Raw genomic sequence first — 22,159 nt, forward strand, 5'->3', positions numbered from 1 at the left:
CCTAGTCTCTATTTTGAGGTGTAACAACTCATGAAGGAATTACAATCCTATGAGTTGATGTTGAATGGTGGTAAATCAATTTAGAAGAAATATGGGGTAAACTTAGTTGCGGGCCCCTCATCCTCTAAGGGGAAGTAGAAAGCTAAGGGAAAGAAGAAATCGACTAAGTTATTGGTTCCACCTCATGTGGATAGGAAGAAGGCTAAGAAGTCAAAATATACAAAAAAGAGGAAAACATATAATTGAACTTCCATATGTATTTTTATCTTATAAATAGGTAATTAAATGTTTATGTAAATTATACCTTGATTGCACATACGTGCCCTTATTTGTACTTCAATACCCCTGATTGCACATATGTGCCCTTGTTTGTACTTCGGTACCCCTGATTACACATACGTGCCCCTGTTTGTACTTCGGTACACCTGATTGCACATGTGCCCCTGTTCGTACTTTGGTACCCTTGATTGCACATACGTGCCCTTGTTCGTACTTCGGTAGCCTTGATTACACTTACATGCCCCTGTTAACATTTCGATAATTTCAATCAAGTAAAATAAGAGTTGCATTCAATTGGTGTTAAGTTAAAAGATTTACTATGTACTTACTAAGCTTTGTAAGCTTATACGTTTTTGTGTATCATTTTCTAGATCGTTATTACTGACCTTTGGACTGATTGAATCTTTGACTCACACTATCCATCGATGTTGCCAGCTCTTGTACTCTGTAGGCTTGTGGCATGTATATATGGCTATATAGGTTGTTTTGGTATAATACGGTGCATTACTAAACTATGTGATTAAGTAATTTTCTAAGTTTGTGAATAGATATATTTTGGTACAAATAGAATGTTTTGAAAGTAAAAACTTATGGATTGTTTTGGTTTGTTGATGAATTAAGTTGATATGTTTGGTTTATAAATATGGTATATTGGTTGGTGTGCTTTTGGCACTTTGATGCTTTATGGATTGGTATGGATATGGCCAAGTAAAAGTATGTTTTGACTAACCAATTTGGTATGTTTGAATTGTGGTTAATTAGGAAATGCTTTGGTATAAAGATAAGCTAGTTAATGAATAGTTAAGTGTGATCATGTTTATGCTTTATGTATGTGTTTGATGTACCTATATGGCATATTGGTTGTATGGATTATTAGCCTATTGTATGGATCTTTTTATATAGGTTTTGGGCATGTTTAGAAGTCTTTATCATGTGTGCAAAAATGCCTAAGTTTATGCTTGTAAAGGGTGAAAGAAACGGCTTAATTTTAGCCATTTTCTTGTCCATGTGGCTAAAGACACGGGCATGTGTCTTAGCCATGTGTCATGTGACATGGCCGTGTATCCCCTATAGGTTTCAAAGGGTGGCAAGTTAGGTAGTTACACGGCCTAGCACACAGCCTGGCTCAAGGGCGTGTGAGGCCATTTCAAGAGTTACACGGCTGACACACGAGCGTGTGGCTTGGCCATGTGACCCAAGTCAGAGAGTTACACAGGCACGGGCATGGGCTAGGCCACGATCGTGTGTTCCTACTTCGAATGTCCACACGGCCTGTGACACGGGCGTGTGTCTCAACCGTGTGAGTCACGTGGCCTGGCCCCCACGACAATGTGACTTCTGCAATATGAATTGTTTCAAAATTTCCTAAATTAGTCTCGAATCATTTTTAAAGTGTTTCTAAGGCCTCACGATATGTATGTGTTTGAATGAGCTATGATATGATATATGAAATGTTTGAAAATGAATAATTTAAGTTGTGTATTTATGGTAATGCTTTGTAACCCTATTTCGATGACGGATACAAGTTAGAGTTGTTACAAAAGATGATCCATTAAGTATGCTTAAGGAAGTTAGTCTTCCACAATATGAATCTTACTTAAAAGGTAAAATGACTAAGAGGTCTTTTAATGCGAATGGTACAAGGGCCAACCAGCCCTTAGACCTAATGCACAACAATGTATGTGGTCCCATGAGCATCAGTGCCCGAAGAGGTTTTGATTATTATGTGACTTTTATCAATGACTATTCTCAATATGGATATGTATATCTAATGCACCGCGAAAGCAAAAACTTTAATTAGTTTCAAGAGTTCTGTGAGGAAGAGGAAAAGCAATTAGATTTATCCATAAAAAATTTTCAATCTGACCGAGGTGGGGAATACTTGTCTGATGATTTCTTAGGATTCCTCATAGAGATTTAGATTTTATCCCAATTGATTATGTCAGACACTCCACAACAGAATGGCATAGCTGGGAGAAAGAATAGAACCTTGCTTGACATGGTTCGTTCAATGTTAAGCTATTCACAACACCCTACTTTCTTCTAGGGATATGCGATACAAATGACTTGCTATATTCTGAATAATGTGCCAACTAAGTCTACTTGTATGACACATTATGAACTGTGGCCTGGAAATAAACCCGCTCTAAATCACTTTAGAATATGAGGTTGTCTAACACATGTTCTGGATAATGATGCAAATAAGTTGGGTGCACGAAGAAAATTGTGCATGTTAGTTGGATATTCAAAAGGAAAATGGATGGATTATTCTACAATCTGAAAGATAATATAATTAAAGTTTCTACTCATCATACTTTCCTCGAGGAAAGCTACATGGATAACTTTAAGCCTTGAAGTAAATTGGTACTCAAGGAATTTTCGGGAGTTGTAGAACAATCATCAAGTTTAGTTCTCGAGAAAGTTGTGGAAAGACCTACAAACGGTCAACAACATAGAGGAATTTGTCGTAGTGGGAGAATTTCTAAGAAACCAAACTTCTTCATCTAAAATGTAGTATTTATAAGACAGAAGTCAATCATGAGGATGATCATCCACTCACTTATGATGAGGCTATGTAGGATGTTGATTTCATGCTCTACAAATAGGTCATAGGTGCCGAGATGGATTCTATGGAATCCAATATGATGTGGGAACTTGTAGATTTACTAGTTGGAATAAACCCATAGGGTGTAAGTGGATCTACAAAAAGAATAGAAATACGGAAGGGGAAGTGGAAACACATAAAGCTAAAATTGTAGGGAAAGGTTACATACAGAAAGAAGGTAACGACTACGAGGAGACCTTCTCTCTGATAGCCATGCTCAAGTCTACATGCATACTCTTATCCATTGCCACTGCTCTCAATTACGAGATCTAGAAAATGGATGTCAAGACAACATTCTTGAATGGCTATCTTGATAAGACCATTTACATGGCTCAATCCATTAGCTATGTTTTTAAAGGAAATGAGTAGAAAGCTTGAAAACTGCTAAAATCCATTTACAAAATTAAGTAGGCCTCCTGCTAATGGAATAAAAGATTTGATCAAATGATCAAGACTTTTGGGTTTGAGGAAAACACTAATGAACCTTGTGGTTATAAGCGTATAAAAGACAAAAAATGTAGCCTTCCTTGTTTTGTATGTTGATGATATTCTACTTATCGGAAATGATGTAGGAGAATTGCCATTGGTTAAATTGTGGTTAGCTCAATAGTTTAGCATAAAGGACTTGGGTTAAGCTAGTTATATTATTGGAATTTGAATCATTAGAGATCAAAAGAATAAACAATAGCTCTATTATAAGCTTCACACACTGATAAGTTGCTAGAACAATTTATAATGACCAATGCGAAGCCAAGCTCTCAACCAACTGCATCGGGTTTTATCTTTCTTTGGAGGACTATCCTAAGACAACAGAAGAAAAAGAGCATATGAGTAGGTTTCATATGCTTCGGCAGTTGGAAGCCTTATGTATGCCATGCTTTGTACACGTTCAGATATCTGTCTAGTTGAAAGAATAATAGATGTGGTGAAAGTAGTTTCTAAATGTAAGCTTGTAGATTTGTTTACTAAGGCTCTTATAGCTAGGAGTTTTAACAAATACGTTGAGGATATGGAAATGCAAAATATGACATATTTACTTCACTAGGGCAAGTGGGACATTATTGGGAAATGTATCGATATTGTAGTAAACATGTAATTATTTTCTATGTATTTGAATGATGAATATATAAATAAAGTTTATTTCACATTTATCTATTATGTCGTCTACAATTTTGATCGCGGAGATGGCTAGTCTTGTCTATCAAAGTAGTTGATTCCACGGGTAGAGACTGTAACACCTCTAACCCGTATCTATCGCTAGCACAGAGTTACAGAGCATTATAAAAAATTTTCAAAACATTTACAGGCACTTCATGTTGATCACTATTCATTAACTGAGATTATTTGAAACATCCATTAAATGGATCCTTGAGGCCCAATACGAGCTTTAGAAATGATTCGGGACTTAATTGAGACCTCTAAGAGTTTTCTGTGACTTTTCAAAAAATTTCCAAGGTACAGGGCTCACATGCCTGTATGGTCCAAGGAACACTCCCGTGTTAAAGGTCGTGTTTGACCCTATGTAACTCTCTGACTTGCACATACGGCCATACCGCATGCTCGTGTGTTAGACCGTGTGGTTAATTTATTCAATTCGAATTAGGTGCAGGTTTCACAGGGCCAAGACACACGGTCCTGTTCTAGGCCGTGTGGCAAACACGGCTGAGACACACACCCGTGTGCCCAATTCTGAGCATTTTTTTCTCAAAATTAAGGTGCAGGAAACACACGGCCTAACCAGATTCCCATGTTACCAAGCCGTATGTCAAACACGGTCTAGACACACGCCCGTGTGTCTATTCGTGTGGACAAAATAAAACCATTTCTAGCTTTATTTCTCACCCAAAATTTTACCAATGACATGCACTTGAATCACACATACAAATACCAATCATTTCAAGCATTCAAGATAAGCAAACTCTATCATTCAACATGATATATCATCATAAGCATTCATATTTACAATCTTACTCTTTAATAAGCATACTTGTTTCCCCTTCCTTAATCAAACAATATAAAGTACCTATGTTATCACCGTAACATGAACTTAAATACATATATACATGTACCAAAACATAATAATCACTAGCCATTCCAATGGCTAGATTACAATAATAATTTACATTTTAATGCCATTATGGCCAGCATAACCTATACATGCCATTACAACCATAATTGAGTTACCATAATGGATAGTGTGAGTGATCTCTGCCAAGCTTCCAATTCAACGAGCTTTCGATTTACTCTAAAACAAGGAAAAACAAAATAGAGTAGGCATAAAATGCTTAGTAAGTTCGTATAACATGGTACTTAACTTACCATTCATCCTATTTGAGGTAACTAAGTAAGGAATATTCAACCACTTTGATCTAAAGCCCTACACATATCCTCATTGCCATTGTTAGTCATATATTCTATAGTAACATCAAGACATGTATGGGATCAACAACAATCAAGTTCCCATGCACATATGCTTTTCCAAAACATGTATTCATTTAACATGTTTAGACTATCTCTTATTATTACAAGTATAGCTTCATAGTAGTTCGTTTCGAGTTCAGATCATTCCATGTCAGGACTTCACTCATTTTATTCGAGTATCAAGGTCACACAAGTAGTAGTACATTCAAGGTGTATGGGTCTATGATCAAGGATGAACATTCTCATCAAGTAATTTCCATATGAAAATATCATCTTCTTGTATTTCATGTAATATTCTTTTCATGTAACATTTTATATCATATTTATCATTCCATATCAATTGTTTTAAATTCATCTTTTCCCTTGTCAGAACTTTACCCGTTGAATTTATTTGAAATATTGATGGATACACAGGTAGTACACCCAAGGTGTACAAATCAAAATCCGTCAATTCATGTCCAACAGTACCCTTAAGGTACAATTTTCAGAGAGTACACTCTCGAGCTACATATGTATACAACAGGATTACATGTCTAAGCTAAATCCTCTTTATGTCATATGCTCTAAAGAGCTTGATCTGGATTACCCGTCTGGGCTAAATCCAATCCATAACATATGCTTGAGAGGACTTATATCAGGATTACCCATCCGAGCTAAATCCTTTCATAAATGAGGTCAATAGTATTACTCGTTCGAGCTAAATCCCGTCAGCAACAAATGCAGGACCTCATTCATTTCGAGAAATCACGTATCCATCGATTTTCCATTTATTCAACAGGGATTTAAACACTTTTCAAGCATTATCAGGCAAGTGGTAAATCTCATATATTCATGCATTTATGAAACTCAAATTTCACATTCAACTCAAGCATAAAATTTAACATTTTTATCGTTTATCGTTTGTCGGGCAATATAATTGATCGGGCACTTTCATTTATCGGGATTTAGCGAGTATATGATCATTTCACATTTTTATGGCATTTATACAATTCAAAACACAACATTTAATTCAAACATAAAAACATATACAATTCAGTTACACGAACTTACCTCGACAATTGTTCGTGTACGAAAAATCCACTAATTCGACTTTTTCCTCTATTCCTCATTCTAACTCTGAATTTGGTCTATCCTGATCTATACGAGTAAATTTAACATCAATTGATCACATTTTATATTCATGTGAACTAAATTTTCATCCTAGGCAAAATTACCATTTTGCCCTTAACTTGTCCATAAATTCCAATTTCGTCCCTAGGCTCAAAAAATGAAATTCATGAAATCTGACCCTCTATCCACGCCTAGCCGAAATATACATACAACTTTTACAGCACATACATTTCACAAATTTCAGCATTTTCCATGGATTTTCACCATTTTTCATTTGTCCCTAAATCAAGTTTTCATGAAAAATTACTTTGTAAAAGTTGTTTATTTATCATCAATCTTTTATTTTCTACCATAAATTTCAAATTTCCAGCATTTACATTCTTGACCCAAATTTTTTACCTTGATAACTTTTCAAATTGATCCCCTAAATAGATAGTTTAGGCTATCCCGGTTTCAAAAAAAATCAAAATTACTAAAAACGGGACAAGAAAACTTACCCAATTTGGCCATAAAAGTTACTTCTCTCTCTCTTAGGGTTTCCATGTTTATTTTGGGGAAGACGATGAGAAAATATGATTTTTATTTTCTTTTCATCTTTGTAATTAACTAATTTAATTAAATTCCAATTTAGTCCCTATCCTTTTTCTCATTTTCCATGGATGAATCATCCAAAAATATGTATATACTTTTTATTAATGGTCTAATTACCATATAAGGACCTTAATTTTTGAATTTCATAGCTATTTGATCCTTCTATCTACTAGAATTCAACTTTCACATTTTATGCGATTTAGTCCTTCTCGTAATTAAGCACATAATCGATAAAATTTTCTTATTAAAATTTTCACGTGATATTTCTAGTATAATATGGATCATATAATAAAATAAAAATAAATTATATTTTTTGGCTCAGATTTGTAGTCCCAAGACCACTGTTCCGATTTCACTGAAATTGAGTTGTTACATAGACATAGATGTACTCATTAGAAGAATGATAGATTGGATTGGACCCAAGTTGAATCAATTCTTAATCCATTTTTTAATTAATTCACTTGTGACGCTCATGGTGTATTTACTTCAATCCTATGTTAGTTACTGACCATACATGTGTAACTCATGTGCTTTGATATAAGTAAAGGCTTATGCTCTAAAAATGGTTGAGCCCATAGCTGGCATGTTGGGTACATGACTAGTTTATGGCATGAATTTACTAGCAACAATGGAATTCACAACTCGATTGGCATTTTTTGGATTGATAAATATGGAATGTGACCACAGATTGTTTGTTCTCAAACAAGCAATTAATTATAGTTATTTGTTGACAGTGATCATATTAATCATTAAGAAGACATAATGGTAACAATGAGATAAAATATGATTGTATTGAGTGAACGGATTTAACTGAAAGAAATTAAGGATATCATATGAAAGTAACACACATATGAAAAGGTCATTGGACAAAGCTGTTGGATCAATTACTTTTGTAAAGAGTATACAATAAAGAGTTTTCAATCATGGTACTTTTTGTAGACTAACTCCATGATTAAGTAAATTGCGAATTATCAGAATGAGGCTTTCTGATTAGTCTCTCCACTAGCTCAACAAAAGCTCGATTGAATTGCATTTGAATCAGAAGAAAATTCTACGACATTGAGAATATTTTAATTGAGTTGATTCTTTTGATGTAGAATTAAATTGGGTAGTCGTGAGAATTATTCAACTAGAGAATTTGATTAAAGAATTTTCTTGGAAAATTAATTTGGAAAATCTAAGTGATTGTAGGGAAAATTAATTTTGATCAAGTAAAATTAAATTAATCAAACTAATTAAATAAATATGATATTTTTGGAAATTAATTTTCAAGTTTGGCAATTGACCAAATGGGTAATTGAACTTGAAAATTGTACCTGAGATTAAAATTTAGGCCCGAGAACTCAAAACTAAGATTAAGACCCAAAAACTAGTCAAACTACGTTTGGTAAGTGAAATGGAGATAACAGTCAAACCAGTGACAGGACTGGATCGATTGAGCCGTCTTTGGCTCAGATTAAATCAATAACAGTCGAACCGGCTCAGGGTGTCGCATCTGCGATGGCACCACCAGATATGACAGTGTTGGCGGCTACAATTGCAACATCCCGATGGCTGATGGATGGTCGACGGTGGTGGTTCTTCAATGGTTGAGCAGTGTATGGATTACACTACTATTAGGACTTTACCAGATAAGTTGATTTCAGATTAACTATTCCAAAAATAATATTATTTTAATAGTTTTAATATTAAATTTAATTTAATGCTTATCTTGATGGTACATTTTCTCATTTTGTATATGTATGTAATTAAAGATTGCTTGCATGTCAGTTAATAGAATGTGATTGCTTGCATGTCAGTTAATAGAATGTGATGCATAAGACTAAAATGAATGTGAATATGTACTTGATCATATGTTCAAAGATGTTTAAATCTGCATAGAATGTAGTTTGGTATTTGACTTAATGCCTAAATTGAGATGTGTTGAGTTTGAGGTCATTTAGACCATTATAATTTGGTACTTGGTAGGTTTTAGGCTACTGATGCAAAAAGTTGGGGAAAACTATTTTCATAGTCGTGGCATCCTCTAATTAGTGTTGCGACATTAAGCCCTCTATCTTTGAGGACGTGATTTTCCCTAATTGAAGTCACGATATCAAGTTCCTATTTTAAAGTTCGCAACTCACCTCAGTTGAAGTCATGAAATCATGCTTTTGCCCTTAGTGTTGCGACATTCATCCTTCATGTGGCGACATAACCCTTCTCTTAATTGTATTTACGTTTTAGTCCGTCATTTGTTACCAAAATTTCATGAGAGCTTTTGTAAACCTATTTATGACTTGGACTAAAATTGTAGTTCTCTTTTGATTTCGTTTTCAATTATAATTATTGGCACTTGAAAGTAGCTAATAGGAGAACATAATTTTTTTTAAACCCAAAAAAGAAAGATGCGTCAGAAGTGTTAGTTGAGGGAATCCAAAAAAGAAGTTAATTTAATGGTTTTGTTTTCGGAGGATTGAATCTTCTATCTTCATAACACTGTGACGCCAACACAAGCCATCCTTAGTGGCAACAGGAGGACTCCCACTTAAGATTGCACTTGAGAATACAACAACACTACTAATAGGAAAATAAATTGCAAATTGTAATTGTGTGGACAATATCGATCTTCCTCTTCTCTTTCTTCAAACCATTTAACAGTGAATAATAATAATAATAATAATAATAATAATAATAATATGAAAAGCAATGCCACTGAGGAAATTTATCACCCAACCATCATCACCATCCATACCTAAATATATAGAAGGATAATAACTTATCCTCTTTTCAACCATTTCTTATTCCTACTATCATCCAAGTTAATGAATTAATTAATCCTTATTATATTTTATTCTATTCACTTAACCATGTCTGATTACCGTCTATATTGCTTCAATTCTCACAAATTTGTTCAACATTAATTATTATAAATAATTCTTAACCAAAATAATAATTCAATAAATAAAGAGTAAAAGTGAAATAAGAATACATGAACTATTTGTGCGTTGGATCAAATATTCAAATATAAAGTGAAATTATCTAAACTTCATAAAAATGATTTTTTTCCTCACATTTATATAATGTATTTATATAATATTCTGAAATGTGAAATGCTTACTAGTAAATAATGAACACGTCCTTATAGAGTTTTAACTTTGAACATAGAACCCATAATTGCAACATCACTTTCTAGCCACAAAATCAACTCCTATTTGCCTACAATATTTAAAGAAATGTTGAAAAGCTTTCTACTAACTATAGTAGAGAATCTACTACTATCATTTTTAATTAGTGCAGATGGAATCAATGGAATCCTAGCAACCATTACAGCAATTGAATGTCATTTCTCCAACTAATACCTTATAACTGCTGCAAACAAATAGAAGTAATTGGAATAGGGACCTTTGATATTTTCTTTATAAAGTCAGACAGAAATAGAGAAGCAATCAAAAGTGATTAGTTCAAGTTCTCTTGAAGCTTCTACTCCAATGTACAAAAGAAGTGGCCGATTTATAGTATAAAGTAATGCCCTTTGGCAACTTGCCTCTTTACTTGGTATCTATTAAATATGGCATCGATTCGGATTTTGTGTATCCTACAACCTAACTTAAAGTAATTCATTATCTTATATTCTCTCTTTTTTCTTCTTCTTCAAATAGATACTATGTTGATTAAGTTTAATACAATATCTTTTTCTTTCCTAATTAGAGAATTGATATCTTTAAAATAATTTTTTATTTAAACAATAACTCAGAAGGATTTAAAAAAATAAAATTAAATGCATATTTTTGAATAAGCTTGCATAAGGGTTTGTTACTCACTCAAATTGATATGCTCGAACTCACTCAATTTATATTCACACAAGATGATCAACGAGTCCAATTAACATTGTAAGATTTGAAATAACTTTTAATAAAATACAAGTATTTCAATGAATCAAATTATAGTATAACTAATAAGCGAATTGTTTCTAGTTTTTTTTTAGTAATTCCCCGTCATCCAACGACACACCTGATCTTATTATTAAAAGAATAAAAGAGCAATTAAACAAAAATTATTTCAATAAATAAACAGTAAAAAAGTTAAGAGAGCCAAGTTGGATAAGTTGGGATCAGCTTTATCCTCTTTAAGCTGTGAAGAGGCATTGAGAAGGAGAGTCAAGAATTCGTGATTAGGTCAGGTCACCAAACTTCCAATTAAAATCTAAGATCTTTTTATCTATTTTCCATTCATAGAATTTTGCTTATGGATTAGGTGTAGCCTCCACAATGGCTTTGTTCTTTCCTTCTTTCCTTCCTTCCTTCCTTTCCTTTTTATTTTCCTTTTTTTAATTTTCTAATTAATTTATTATTTGTTAAAAGGTTTAGGATACCCAAATATTTTAAACTTAGAATAATTATTGGTTTAAATAAAGCTTTGCCCACTATTTTATCACTACTTAATTGCCATATGATGAAGCGTTCTCATTGTTAATTATATTGGTAAATATCTATATGCTTAGTACACTCATTTCACATACTCCACTGAAAACAAAAATTTTATTTATAATTTAAAAAAAATACTATTATTAATACGAATAAAGAACGATAATAATACAAATACATGGAATATAATACAAACGATAAATAAATCACTATAAACTAATGTACAAATGTCATGCTTCTAAGTTAATCTCAAAAGAAGAAAAGGACAAACTAACAGTAATTGCAACAATAGAATAATTCAAAAACAAACCAGAGATGCATCAACTTGATCAAATCGTTGAAATATTCATCCTAGCCCTGCCATTAATCAAATTAACTTGACAATGAACATTGATCAACCAATAAAATACTTTCAAAAGTCCCAAGAGACCTATCGCATCACTTATGTAGAAAAGGCTAAGTCTCAGATAGCTTGTCCTCTTCCTCCTTATCATCTCAAATCTATCGCCATAACTAAGACCATCATGATTAAGTCCTTCAAGAAAGGTTCCTAATATTTATGGTGGCACCATTGTTTTAACAAATCTCATATATATGCTAGAACATGATGAAAAACTAAAAATAAAATCACATCTATTTTCAAAGAAAATAAAGTGGACAAGACAAAAACCATGAAAAATATAGACAAGATAAAACCATGAAATTATGGACAAAACCATTATAATATGGATTGGAATTTAAAAAATAAAATTATGAAAAATAGTATTTAAGAAACCACGACCTACAACCATCTAAAGACAGACAGTGCTACGTAGAGATTTAGTTTGAAACTGTTGAGGGGTTAGGATTCTTCTATGAAAATAAGAGACAAAGTTGATCTTTCTATTATAATATATTTTTAATCTAAATATTTCTAGAACATGAAAAAAATTTAAAATTTTTTTATAACTAAAAAGTATTAGATACAATAGTAAGACACATTATACTTTTAGACAAAGAATTTAATTTTAAACCTTAAAGACGACATTGTTGGGATGTGGAACTATGAACCCTAAAAAAATTAATTTTTATAGACCTTAAAATAAACTAAGTGAATACCTTGAATCCACTAAAACAAAAACTTTACTATGTTTGTTATTAACTAAACAAAAATTAATTTAATGCCTCATTTGATTACATGTAAAAACACAAGAAAAAAGTCTTATTACAAAAGTTAAACATAAAAATAAAAAATAGTTATTATAAATTTAAACTTGAAATTAAAAGAATAAGTATAAACTCTTGTAAATACAAGACTTTATACAAAATAAGCAAAAAGATTCCTTCTCTTCTTCAAAAGCAAATCATGTGAGTGCTTGGGAATTACCAAATGAAATTAATTTATTGTTAACTTATATACTAAAATATAATGAAAAATAGTACTCATATCAAACATAGCATTAGATGTTAATATTAATAACCGTACTCTATATTTATGCATTTTCTAATTATATATTATATAATTTATTTCATAAAATTAAATACATGATGAAAACAAGTAAAAACATATTTAAAAAATAAAAAAATTGTATAAAAACATATTCAGAATAAATATTTTTAAAAATAAAAAAATTGTAGATTTTAATAATAATTAATAAAAAAATTTAAAATTTTGTGTTAGATAAAATTTATACCCTCTGTTTATATGAATATTAAAATTGAAAATAATGTTATTTTATTATTTTTTAATTAAATTAATATTCAATTAATTGATGACATCAACTCAGTTAAATAATTAATAATAATAATTTTGTGTTACATGTTGTTATAAGCAATTAAGTTTGTGTTAAGTTATATTTTATATTATATAGATAAGACCAAATTAAAAAAAGTAAATAAAACATGAAAATTAATTAATACACTAAATTAGTATAACATTTTAATAGAACATTGTCTTTATAAAGTAATACCACTCTCTTTTCGTTTCAATATGACATTGTATGTTAGGTTAACAACAGATCAACATTTAAAGGGGAAAAAATAACCACAAATTAATTGCAGTCAAGCCTTTTTTAATTTTATTTCTTTGCGATGCCATCCTTGCTTCAATTTTATCGCCAATGCACACGAGGATATTTTAGTTTCCATAATCTAAATAAGTTATTCATGCTTTTGGAATGTTAATTTTCTTTGCTACATAAAAAATCTTGATATCTTAGTACGATCACTTTTTTTTTTATAAACTTTTTTCTGACAATAACTTCAAGTAGCGACTACCTTTCTACCTATAAATGTCATGGGGTTAGAACTTTAGTCTGAAAAATTGTCTGTCCTTAGATTACTCCTTACTTTAAATTCGCCTAATTCAACCTTACTCTCTTAAAGGCAAGAATTCTCAAAGAAATTCTCTATGGCACCAAAATAAAGTGGAAGCAAACTCTTGAGCAAAGAAGCGACGAATGAACAGAAAAAAAACACGAGAAAGCAATACACACATGGTGTTTTAGTAAATTATCTCAAATATATTCAATAACTCTGAATGGAATACACTAAGTGATTATAAATGAGAGGGAAGACCTCTATTTATAGTTGAGCTCTCTAGATCAAACAATACATTTTAAATTACATAAATGGTTGAGATTGAAGTCTATCTAAAGATAAGAGTTCTAATGGATTTAAACACTATACAATCTTATCCCTTAGGGTTTACAATATTCACCATGGTAACTTCAGTTTAACTGGAGTGTTTCATTGGGCAAACAAGGCTTTAAATAGATGGGTTTCTCCATGTGTTACATGAATTGGGCTAGTTCTTGTGGGTTAAATGAGCCACATTTGATCAGTTGACCTCCACGGGTAATTCTGTGCGCAATGATCATGGGCTTTGATCAGCGACCTGTGACATTCTCCCCCACCCATTCTTGTGACGCCCTTGTTGCGACCTCATAATGACACTGGTCTAACTCATCTTGAAACTTCCATAACGCCTTAACTGATTCCCAACTAGTCTCTTTACTCGGTAGTTCTACCCTTGAAACATTTTCCTTGGCCTATGTATCCACCCTCGTCTACCTCAAACTATTTCTCTCTTTTTTACATCTCGATCGTAACAGGTCATTACTCTTACTTGCCCCCATTGTGAATTGTCTTGATTGGGATCTCCTTGATCCATAGGATTAGGCATACCCATATTGAGCATTGGATTAACCTTGAGTATTGTTGCTAACTTCGGTTTGTATGCCCATAGCTTACCTGCTTTAAAACTTTGAAAGGAACCCTATGTCTTTCCAAGCTTGTAACAACCCAATTTTGGTGAAATCGAAACAGTGGTCTCAGGACCATAAATCTGAGTCGAAAAATAAAATTATTTTTATTTTATTATATGGTCCATATTATGATATACATGTCATGTGAAAATTTTGATAAGAAATTTTTATCGATTAAGTGTTTAATTATGGGAAGGACCAAATCGCATAAAATGCAAAAGTTGGATTCTAGTAGCTAGAAGATCAAATAGCTATGGAATTCAAAACTTAAGGTCCTTATATGATAATTAGACCATTAAAGAAAGTATGGAGATATTTTGGTATGACTCATCGATGGAAAGATAAAAAAAGGCTAAGGACTAAATTGAAAAGATGAAAAGTTATTAAATGACAATTTAATTAAATGAAAAAGAAAAAAATTTCATATCATTTTCCCAAAATATTTCTATGGAAACCCTAGAGAGAGGAAGAAGACTTATCAAGCTTATTTGGGTAAGTAATCAAGCCCCGTTTTTAGTAATTTTGATATTTTTGAAACCGGGATAGTCTAATCTATCTATTTGGGGGACCAATTTGAGAAGTTATCAAAGTATGGAAAATGGTTCATGGATGTATATGCTAAAAAATTTGAAATTTATGGTAGAAAATAAAAGGTTGTTGATAGATAAACAACTTTTATAAAGTGATTTTTGATGAAAACATGATTTAGGGACTAAAATGCAAAGTGGTGAAAATTGATGAAAAATATTGAAATTTTCGAAATGTCTGTGTTGTAAATGTAGTATATAAATTTTAGTTAGGCTTGGAATAGGGAGTAAATTGCATAAATTTTATTTTCCGAGCCTAAGGACGAAATGGAAATTTATGAAAAAGCTAGGGGTAAAATAGTAATTTTTCCTAGGATAAAAATTGAGTCCACTTCAATATAAAATATGATAAATTGATGTCAAATTTACTCGTATAGATCTGGATAGACCAAATTCAGAGTTAGAATGAGGAAAAGAGGAAAATGTCAGATTAGTAGGTTTATGTACACAAACATTTGTCGAGGTAAGTTCGTATAACTAAATTGTGTATATTTATTTGCTTGAATTAGATGTTGTGTTTTTGAATTATATAAATATCATATATATATGACATTGAAAATATATCTGACAAAGCCCGATCAATAATAATGCTCGATAAATGATAAATGATAAAAAATGTTACTTTTATGCTTGAAAAGAATATGGAATGTGTTTACTTGAATTATATGAATGTTATGGATGTATGAAATAATCCCATGCCCAATAATGCTTGAAAAATGTTTAAATTCAGGTTGAATAAATGGATATGTGATTTCCTGAAACGAATGAGGTCCTGCATTTGTTACTGATGGGATTTAGCTCGGACGGGTAATCCTATTGACCTCATTACAGAAAGGATTTAGTCCGAATGGGTAATCTTGATATAAGTCCTCTCGAGCATATGTTATGGATTAGATTTAGCCCGAACAGGTAATCCAGATCAAGCTCCTTAGGGCATATGTCATAAAAAGGATTCAGCCTGGACTGGTAATCTTGTTGTATACATGTGTGGCTCGAAAATGACTCTCTGAAATAGTGCCTTATGGGTACCATTGAATATGAATTGGCGGATCCTGATTTGTACACCTTGAGTGTACTACCTGTGTATCCATCAATATTTCAAATAAATTTAATGGGTGACAACCCAAACATGAGAAGATATGAATAATAAAAAGAGTTATTACACGTACCCGTCTGAAATACAAGAAAATGATGATACATGACAAGTGATATATGAAAGTATGAGATGATGATATTTGTACATGAAAATTATTTGATGAGAATGTTCATCCTTGATTATAGACTTGTACACCTTAAGTGTATTATTAGTGACCTTGATATTTTGAAATATATGAGTAAAGTTCTGACGTGAAATAATTAGAACTTGCAATGAACTATTATGAAATTATACTTGTAATATAAAGAGATGATTTATACTTGTTAAATGAATACATGTTGTGGAAAGCATATGTGCCTAGAAACTTGATTGTTGTTGAGCCCAAATATGTTTTGATGTTATTATGGAATATATGACTAACAAGGGCAATGAGAATATGTGTAGGGCTTGAGGTCAAATTGATCGAATATGCGTTGCATAATTACCTCAAAATAGAATAAATGGTAAGTTAAGTATCATGTTATACTAACTAACTAAGCATTTTATGCTTACTTAGTTTTTTTTCCCTATTTTATAGTAAACCAAAACCTCACTGGATTGGAAGCTCGGCGGAGATTACTCACACTATCCATTGGCCCATGTTGGTAAAATATAGTAAATCAATTATGGTTGTAATGGCATGTATAGGATATATTGGTCATATTGGCATGTAAATGTAAATGATGCTTGTAATCTAGACATTGGAATGGCTAGTAATGGTTTGTTTAAATATACTTGTAATGTCAAATTATTGTAGCTACATATATGTTAAGTAGTTGATCAAATCATGTTCAATACATGGATTGAACTAAGGTATGATTGTAGACATGTATGCATGAAAAGATATGCCATGATGAATGATGGAAATTGCTAAATTTAAATGCTTGAATTGGTTGGTTTATGGATATGAGTTTAAGTGTAGGTCATTGGTGTGAATTTGGGTGAGAAATGAAGCTAGAAATGACTTTATTTTGTCCACACGGGCAGACACACGGGCGTGTGTCTAGACCGTGTGTGACACATGGCTGGGTACAAGGGTATGTAGTTAGACCGTGTGTCCCCTGCACCTTAATTTCGAGAAAATAGAATGCTTAGAATTGAGCACACAGGCAGAGACATAGGCATGTGTCTCAACCGTGTGTGCTACACAACCTAGAACACGGACGTCTGTCTTGGCTATGTGAAACCTGCACTAAATTCGAAATGAACTAGTTAGCTACACGGCCTAGCCCACGGGTGTGTGGCACGACTGTGTGTACAAGTTAGAGAGTTACATGGGGTCGAACACGGCCTCCAACACGGGCGTGTCCCTTGGACCACACGGGCCTGTGAGCCCTGTAACTTGGAAAATTTTTAAAATGTCACGAAAAGTTCTTAGTGGTTCCGATTAAGTCCCAACTAGATTCTAATGTTCATATTGGGCCTTGAGGGTCCATTTAAGAGAAGTTATGAATGATTTTGTAATTTGAATAGTAACTTGCTTGAAATATCTGCAAATATTCTGAAACTTCTGGTAACACTCTGTAACCTTGTTCCGGCGACGGATATAGGTTAGGGGTGTTACAAAGCTAATGGTAAGTTATAATGAAAAACATTATAAAAGTGCTTGAGATGTACCTCACTCACAACATTTATTCTATTTAATTACCTAGTGTGCATCACTTCTTTCTCTATGAAGTTTGATGCACAACCCACTTCTCTAATAGGTGGTATCCACATTGATAACTCAACAGGTTTCATGTCAATATGTTGTACTGTTCGTATTTCCAACAAGGTCTCCTTAGCACTTCAATCTACCAAATAAATGTTCTCACCCTACGAAACACCCTTGGCTAGCTAGATTGCTGAAAGTGTCTTGGATTCACCTCTCATGTCTTGACTTATTGAGACAACACATTGCTTTTATTAAGTATCCATAATACACATACAATCAACAAAAGGAACCAAAATATCATTAATATGTTCAAGAAATTCAAGCTCAAACACGAAGTCGCAATTATCTAAATAAATTACCTCGATGTCTTCCTTGCCTTTCCATCCATTGATTTGCAGCTTAACTCTTTGTGATTCTCCTACAGTCGAGCCCTTTTTGGAATTAACAGTCTTGATCATCCCAATTGTCTTACAAAATGTGAGACCAAGTATACCTGCGGCTTTTTCAAACATGAATAAGATTGTCACCCTTGTATCAACTAGAGCAATCCTCTTTCGGCCTACGATGTTGATGACCACAAACATCAACCCTTTCTGCTCTTTGCTTTCATAAAATTGAGTATCATTAATTTAAGACTTATTACAATTTCCTTATTAGGCTTTGCTTCCTCTTCCTTATTGATCGCGACAAACTTGGATCACTTTGGATATACCCATATCTTATGTGGTCTACAACATAGGAGGTATTGTATTTCACTCTTCTTTTCTTTCAGTTTCTTTTAGGGATTCTATTTCCCATTTCATGGTTTCCTATTGCCACTATTATTACCATTTCCACCATTATCATTTTCAACCTGTCCTTTTTTATATCCCCTATCGTTGCCCTTCTCCTTGGGCTTGGAAGATTCAAACTTGTTTTTTCCTCGAAACAAGCTCGATTAATGACTCCATTATGATCATGGCTTTGGTATGATCCTAGGCCCCTCAACGTTGCAACTGTTACTTATCCCATAGTTTCAAACCATCCCAAAAAGAGAAAAATGTATTTTTCTCACTCAAATCAAAAATCTAGAGCATCAGTTCACTAAACAACTTTACATATTCCCTATCCGTGTCTTGTTGTGTAAGCCAATGCAACTTAGCCCAAGCTTCATCCTCATCATGCTCTAAGTAAAACTACTACTTGAATTTCATTTTGAACTCCTCCCAAGTCCCAATTATGGCTCCACCTTATTTCTCATTTGTGGACATATAACGCCACCATAAAAGAGCGACATTAGTAAAATACATAGCAGTAATATTTACCTTAGTAGCATCATCCATGATGCCTCTGGCACGAAAATATTGCTTCATTCCCTATAAGAAGTTGTTCACACCTCTTATTAACCTTGTTCCTTTAAAGTCATTCAGTTTGAGGACATCCACGTTAGGCTTAGGTGCAGCAACCAACACCCTACTACCCAAAGCAGCTTTGTAGATAACGAGCTCCCTTTTGAGCTCCTCAATATGTTCTTTCAAGGTTGTCACCATGGCCTAGAAAGCATCATCCCTTACTATCAGCTTATCCATAGTGGATATGAGCACCCTTTGCATCGCATCAACATTGGAACTGAGAACCTCCACTATATATCCCTTGAGCTAATCTTTCATCTGGTCCAACTTTACAGTGCATCCCTTAATTACTTTGAGTGTTCCTTCATACCACTTACAAATTCCTTAAGATCGGTCATCCGACCTTCCAAATTTGACAACATGTCACTAGATCTACTAGCTGTCCTACCCCTCCCACAAGTTTCCCTTGAAGGTTCAACTTACTCTTCAACTTCTTTCACTATCTTACTAGACATCTTTAAACCTTGGCTATGATACTAACTATCACAAGGCTAGAAATTTAGTCTAGCAAATTGGGTGGCCTTAGGCAATTTCTTTTCTTCAAATTTGCTTAATTGAGCCTTACCCGTGAAAAGGTGAGAAATGTCAAACAAATTGTTTAAGGCACCAAAATAAAGTGGAAACAAAGTTTTAAGTGAAGAAAGGATGAAATAATAATAATAAAAGCCACAAGAAAACAATGCACACATGGTGTTTGACTAAATGCTCTCAAATATATTCAATAGCTTTGAATGGAATACACTGAGTGATTACAAATGAAAGGGGAAGGCCTCTATTTATAGTTGAGCTCCCCTAGATCCAATAGTACAATTCAAGATTAAAACCCATCTACAAGATGAGAGTCCTAAGGGATTTTAAAAATATTCAATGTTATCCCTTAAGATTTATAATATTCACCATGGTAACTCTAGTTTTACTAGAGTGTTTCACTAAGCCATCAAGGCTTTAAGTAGATAGGTTTTTCCATGTGTTTCATGAATCGAGTTAGTTCTTATGGGTTAAATGAGCCTCATTTGATCAATTGACCTCTATGAGCGATTCTGTGCGTAATAGTCACGAGCTTTAATCCATTAACTGTGACATAAGAATATATTACATTTTTTTCTAAATTATTATTCAATTTTATCAACCCAATGGTATTATTTAAACTTGTTCTACCTCCTGCATGTGTTCCCCCACATGACATCAATTAAAAAAATCACAAGTCGACGTGTCTACACCGAGCTAATCTCTAATCAAGCAAACCTTGAACTCCAATAGACTAGTGAACCTTCCTGGATTCCACCTTCTTAAATGTATGTGAGATCTTAAGATTATTGATTACCTAACTATCTTAGGACATCACATCACCGCCATTACAAGGCAACAAGGTATAACTCCACTGCCAGTGAGTTTAGGACACATGGGCATCCTTTTTCCCTATATATTAACTCATTATATCATATGAGAAGAGGACTAAAGCACATAAAACATCTCTCTTTCCTCCTTATCCTCCTTCTACAAAAACTTATCTCCACAATCAATATTATCAGACTCGCCATTTAGTGGCTCTCTGCCCCAACCAAGGGTAAACCATTATCATAACCTCCATCTCCTCTTCCTCATTAATCTCACTAGTTAACAATTTTGTGCAGTGAGTATGGATGAAAATGGCCAGCATGAGTTCTAGTGTTTCCTTTTCTCATGAGCCCAACCCTAATAATGATAAAAAATCTATAGAGAGACGTACCTTCAACCTAGACAAATACAACACAAGAATGAATGCAAACACATCAAAACCCTATCAGCAAACCTTCAATAATTCATACCAACAAACATCTAATAACCCTTACAAAAAGACACATTATAACCTTTTTTAATAGTATTATCAGTATTCTCCCCCAACTATGGTTTCCCCCCTCAAACTCATGTCAATACCTACCAATTGATCAGGGCTTTCAAAATCCTCAATCAGGGTCCCAACAAATTGCCAATTTAATATTGTCACACCCTAAAATTGGGCTTAGAAGTATTGAGAGTAAAATGAAGATTTTAGCCCTAGTGAGCTTGGGAATTTCGTTAGCATGGTATTCAAAAATGATTTTGTCTATTTCATTTTGGAAATTAAAATAATTTTTGAAAATAATGTTCAAAAGACTTTCAATTTTGAAATAAGGACTGATTTGTGAAAGGGTCTAAATTATAAGTTTTTAGAAGGTAACTAAACCAAATTTTAATTTTTCACCCTATTTTCCCCGTTCTTTTTTATAAAACCCACGTTAGTCTCTTCTCCATATTTTTGTTTTACCATCCATTTCATTCCAAAGCTCCTCTTATTCAATTTTGATTCTCAAAATTAATTCCTTTGATTCTTATCATCACCCAATCAATAAACCTCCATAATATTTCAAGAAAAACACTCAAAACACCATAGATTTCTCCATTGTTGAGTTTTTGGGTTTTTTTTTTGGATTTTTGGTCAAATGTTCCATTTATTGTCAACTAAGGTAATTATTTGATTCCTTATTCATTTTTGATGTTATTTGATCCTTTAAATTGAGTTTTTAGCAGTTAAAACGCATGTTTTAAAAAAAAGTCGAAAATTGGGTTGTTAATGGTGGATTTCAGGATGTTGAATAAAAACGTGGGTTCAAAGTGTTTTTCAATTAGTTTTGATGTGATTATAAGGTTTCTAAACTTACTTTAAATTTTGTTAACGATTTTTAAGGATTTAATGAATTTTCATGAAAATTGTC

This window comes from Gossypium hirsutum, chromosome A11, assembly GCF_007990345.1.
Source record: "Gossypium hirsutum isolate 1008001.06 chromosome A11, Gossypium_hirsutum_v2.1, whole genome shotgun sequence".
Lineage (NCBI taxonomy): Eukaryota > Viridiplantae > Streptophyta > Magnoliopsida > Malvales > Malvaceae > Gossypium > Gossypium hirsutum.